Source organism: Nicotiana sylvestris, chromosome 8, assembly GCF_000393655.2.
Source record: "Nicotiana sylvestris chromosome 8, ASM39365v2, whole genome shotgun sequence".
Classification (NCBI taxonomy): domain Eukaryota; kingdom Viridiplantae; phylum Streptophyta; class Magnoliopsida; order Solanales; family Solanaceae; genus Nicotiana; species Nicotiana sylvestris.
In genome coordinates, this window is record NC_091064.1 from 134,040,339 (window position 1) to 134,045,817 (window position 5,479).

Consider the following 5,479-nt stretch of genomic DNA (forward strand, 5'->3'; position numbering starts at 1 on the left):
GTTTCCCTAAGTTTGACCATATGTTGACTTTGCGGCTACCAGGTTCGAAATTCAGTTTTGGAACTTGGAATAGGTCTGTTTTTGTTATTTGAAACTTGACTGCAAATTTTGGTGTCATTTGGAGTTGGTTTGATAGGATTCGAATGCTTTGTTGCAATTCTAGAGGTTCATGAGTTTACTTTTGAGTTCCATGCATGTTGATGTCCGATTTGTGGTTCAAGATGTTATTTTGGAATTTGGATCACGCGAGCCCGTTTGTATATCGTTTTTAGACTTGTGCGGATGTTTGGTTTAGAGCTCTAAAGGCTCAGGTGAGTTTCAGACGTGTTTCGTAATGGAATGGACTCAATTCCAGGTTACTAGTATGCTAGTGCCTCAGGTGGCGCAATTGCAAGCATCAACATCACAATTGCGATCATAGCCGGGGGCCTCAGGTGTCGTATTTGCGATACACTTGATCGCAATTGCGAAGAAGTGCCTCGGCTGGGTAGGTTCGCAATTGTGACTATTTTGTTGCATGGGAGCAGGCTTCGCAAATGCGAAGCCAGTGTCGTGATTATGACTTCCCATTAGGCTGACAGCAACCAGAATTATGAATCCAGTATGGAAAATGCGACATTTGCGCCTGAACAAAAGGGTTGGTAAGACGGGATTTCATCTCATTTTTCCTATTTTAGAATCCTAGACTCGAGAGGGGACGATTTAAAGAGGGGGTTTTCACCTACAATCATTGGGTAAGTGATTTTGATCAATCTCCAACTATATTACCTGATTATATATGAGATTTAACATCAAATTTATGAGAATCGAAGAAATTTTTTTGAAATTTTTGTCTATATTTTGAAAAAAATGAAAATTTGTGCTTTGAAAATCGAATTGGTCTCAGATTTGAAAAAAATTTACATATATGAACTTGTGGGGTTATGGGTCGCCGGGATTTACCTTTGGACCCGGGTTTTGGCCGAGTGAGTCCGAGGTTGACTTTTGTTGACTTTTGGAAAATTGTGTAAAGATTTTTATTTTCTTGCGTTGTTTGATGATATTAAGTTATTTTTGGTAGATTTGAGTCGTGCAGAGGTGAATTTTAAAGAAAAAGCATTTTTTGAGTGTTGATTTGTCCTAGTTGAGGTACATATCTTGCAAACTTTGTGTGGGAGAAACTACCCCTCAGGATTTGAGTTGTTTGTACTATTCGAATTATGTGGAAGACGTGTACATGAGGTGACGAGTGTGTACACAGTCTTATATATGGTGTTTGACTGGTTTAGACTCTTAGATTACTTATAAGAACGTAATTGAAGTTATTACTATTTGTTTTATCTTTCGTTGTTACTTTTATTCTCACTTGCTTTAATTGAAATTGGCATTACATGTTTTAGTTTCCATTGTCAAGTTACACTTATGTACATTTACTTGTAGTAGTTGTTACATGTTATTCCTTTCATTGTTGAGTTATTCTCATGCATTTAGACTTAGTCGCTATTTTATGCTATCTCTTTCATTGTTAAGATTATGTCATGTATTTGAATTAAAAGTTGTCATTTCATGGGAATACCTTCATTGTAGAGTTATTGAAGTTGTAGGTGTGAATGCTACTAACGCATTATGGTTGAAGTTTTTAATTGTTGAGTTGTTTCTCATCCCTTTTGTTGTTATTGAGATTCGTGTACACATCGTGGTTGAGCCTTGGGCTATATGTTGTTGTAACATTGCTATTGTTTATTTTAGCAATGTTGTGGCATATGGGAATGTGTGGTGCGAGTTGATTATTGTGTTGTGATATTGATGTGCATGTGGCGGTATAAGGATAGGTTTTAATGTTCATGCGGCGAGATAATGTGGGATTTATACGCGTGTTGCTAGTAAGAGGATTACTTGAATCCATATAGTGAGATAAGGGGGCTAAAGAGAGTGTAGCTATTTCTGGAAAAATATTTTTAAAAATATAAACGCAAGGCTCACGTGGAGATATAAGGAAGATTTTGATCATGACTTGTGAAATGTGAATATAAGGTGTGGTGCTTTTGTTTGATTGTTGTTGTACATTCTACGTTCGAAGGCTTGTTGATTTGAATGGTTGTTGTTCTTGTTTCCTTATTTCCTTCCATTCGTATATTTTGGTTGTAATTGGTTACTTGTTGTCTTTACTACATGTAATTTCTTGTTTTCATTTGTTGCTTTAATTTTGTTGTTAGCCTTGTATTGATAAATTGCTTTATTGTCTTTCCATTGCCTTAATTTTTCGTTAGATGTCTCGACCTGGCCTCGTCACTACTCTATCGAGTTTTGACATGATACTTACTGTGTGCTGTTGTAGTGTACTTGTCACACCTCCTTTTTACCCCCCCCCCCCAAAGGGATATAAGAGAGTTTTTCCAATTTAAGTGACATTATTCAAAAGGGGATTATTTATTTGATTTCAGAATCGCCACTTGGGATAACTTAATTGGTGTCTCAAGTCATCGGTTTATTTTAAATCCCAAATCGAGGAAATTTCGACTTTCCTTTTGAAGTCTGCGAACCAAAAATTAGATAAGGAATTCTGTTAACCCGGGAGAAGGTGTTAGGCATTTTCGGGTTCCGGGATTCTAGCACGGTCGCTTAGCAATTTATGCTTGGCTTAATTGTTCAACTACACATTTTTTAAGACCTATGTGCATTTACCTTTTAACCGCTTTTTATCACTTGATTTTTTCGTAATTAAAGAATGGAGTTACGCGTACGTATACTCTTTTCTTTTTGGCGCGTCAAAAATCGTGTCACGCGAACGTATCTACAATTAATAATGCTTTGTTTATTTTACTAAGAAAATTTGGTTGAAGTTGCGCGAACGCATACCTCGAGTCTTTTAAGAATTTAATTTGCAATTAAGTTACGCGAACGTACACCTAATCGCAATACTAATCTAAATCGGGCCTAAAGCAAACTACGAATATTCAATTTTGTTTATTAAAAAAAAAGCAATATTTGTCAGGGTCATGGAAGTATGGATACATAATTATTGTCAAAGAAGGTTGTAGTTTGGCTATCATTATCATTAAAGCATAATCTATACCTTGAATTTATTCAGATGTTTCAACTTAATATATTGCTAAAATTCAATACATAGATCGTTTTGGGAGAATCGATGGTTAACAGGCACACTTACTGCCACAACGCTGATCCAGTAATTCAAACATCAAGATATTAGCCACCTTGTCATATGAAACAAATGTGTGCGCTTCAACCTTTAAGAGAATGTCCTAATAAATTATCTTCACCCTTATTAACCAATCCAATCACATGGGATAGTTCACTTGCTTTCTCGTCCATGTGAATCATCAATACTAAAGAAATCTGTAAAAAAAAATCTGAAGTTTATCATTTTACATTCCACAAAAACGACTCATAAAGGAGACGACAAAATATTATTAAAACAACACATGAACTCATTCAAATCTAGTTACCGGCAATACAGAGGAGCAAACATAAATTGTTGAAATTTAATAGCTATACAAATTGACATTTTTACGTGCGGTCATTCATGTAGAGAAAACAGAACATCATATTAGGTAACGAAATAGCCACTAATCCATAAAGAGAAGAATGAAAGTCCTTTGTTACAGATTTATCTAATAGTGGCCAAATCTGCCTCCTTTCTAACAAGTTATTTTAAAAGGAACTGACCCAAAGAAAGTTGTTCATCTCAAACCAGGTTGCTTCTTTTTGGTTCAAAATATAGGTATATTCATGAAATTGAGGTTTTATTTATACATATAAAAGAACAATCAAAGTAAAGGAATAACAAGTAAAGGGATAACAAAAGACTAAGATTTGAACAACTCCAATGACTCACGTTGATTAATATGCAACTTGAATTGAAATTGTGAAAAGTTGACCACAAACAGACCTTGCAAAGATTTTCAGCAGTAAATAAACCAAAATGCAACAGCTTTTTGCCATGATACTACCATAAAATCTCCATTAAAATACCTCTAAAACAGACATGGAATCCCTATAAATCCAACATAAAAAAACTCTTTAAAACAAATCCCCTCTCAGACCATGAATCACCTCTAAAACTCTAGCAACATTATCCATCTAAAAAGAAATCAAACAACCCTCCAGAACCTCACCATTTTTAGCTCAAAATTCCAGCAATCAATTCTACTATAGCAAAAGCTTAATGGTGCTCAACTTAAATAAACAAATACAATCAGGTACGTCAACCCAAAAGTATAGAAAAAGGAAAAGATAAAAAATCCAGCATTTGACATCAGAAATGTGTGAAAGTAGGTAGAGTCATGGCATTAAGAATTCAACTTGTCATTTCAAAAAAAGAAAAAGATAGTTGTAGAGTAAGTTCCACATACCTAATATCAGTATACTAACCAACAAATGACCAAATAAAGCTTCTTAACAGCAGCACCACAACAGAGTGAAATCAACACCTCAAAAGCAGCAATGCAACCCAGGATATGCAGCGACAGACCCAGAAACAGCTTAACTGAAACACTGCAGAAATTTGAGCTCCAAAACAAAGTCGACCACAACTTGAAATTTTAAAATCGAGTTTTCTTGAGAAAACAGAACCTAAAGAACTCGAACCAGTGAGTTTTTCCTTAGAAAATTTTGACCCAGCTACTGAAGATGTTTTCTTTCGATCTTTTCTCTCTGATTTTTTCCTTTTATTTTCTTTATATTTTCCTCCAACTTTGAAAAAGAAGACTTACCTCCTATATATAACCCTCGAAAATTCTCGAATCTTCTGCTCAAAATATCTGAAATCTTCAAATTTTTGAATAATTTTTGGGACAAATGGAAGGCGTGGATCGATTTACATCTATACACGGCTCCCATTGGTCCAACAATTGTCCTTTTGAATCCGAAATCGTGCTATTTGGGAGAGAAAATTCGTACTCCCCACTGACAAAAAACCATTAGGAATCAAATGACGTGGAGGGGGACCATTTTGAATGAACTCGGGTGAATTAATGGTGAGTTGAGGGCGAGTTGAGAGTTGGGGAAGATGAACAGTAGAAAGGGGCATCGCATCTTTGACTTCTTAGGTTTAAGGTTCAAATGGGAGAAAAAATTATAAAGGGGGTTTATATTAAGGGCAAATGGGCGGGTTATTTTGGTGGGTCAGGTCCGATTTTCTTTGGGCTGGGGCTCTAGAGGGAAATATTTGGGCTGGTGGTTAATTGGTTTTGAGGTGTGGAAGCCATCGGCCGAATTGGGGTGCTTAAATTGGCCCAAAACCAAATAAAAACCCTTGCCTTTAATTAACCTCTTTTATTCTTTTCTTTCTTTTTTCTTCTTTTTTTTTAATTAAAGATCCTAAAATTAAAAGTCCTAAATTATCTAAAAATATGAAATTAAACTACTTAGATAATTATAAAAATTATAAACAACGCTTAATTCTACATTAAATGTAAAAAATCAAAAAACAAAAGATTAAAAGACAAAAAATGTAAAAATAAGCTATTTTTTTGGTGAT

At 35.0% G+C, this 5,479-nt stretch overlaps 1 long non-coding RNA gene across 1 annotated transcript; it reads right to left on the reverse strand.

The window, feature by feature from the left end:
• Positions 1-3,032: 3,032 nt before the first annotated feature.
• Positions 3,033-5,070, reverse strand: LOC104239212 (uncharacterized). Its single transcript, XR_714065.2, has 3 exons — positions 4,713-5,070; positions 4,353-4,486; positions 3,033-3,336 (listed from the first exon to the last, which is right to left on the reverse strand). It is a non-coding gene; the product is annotated as an uncharacterized lncRNA (long non-coding RNA).
• Positions 5,071-5,479: the final 409 nt, after the last annotated feature.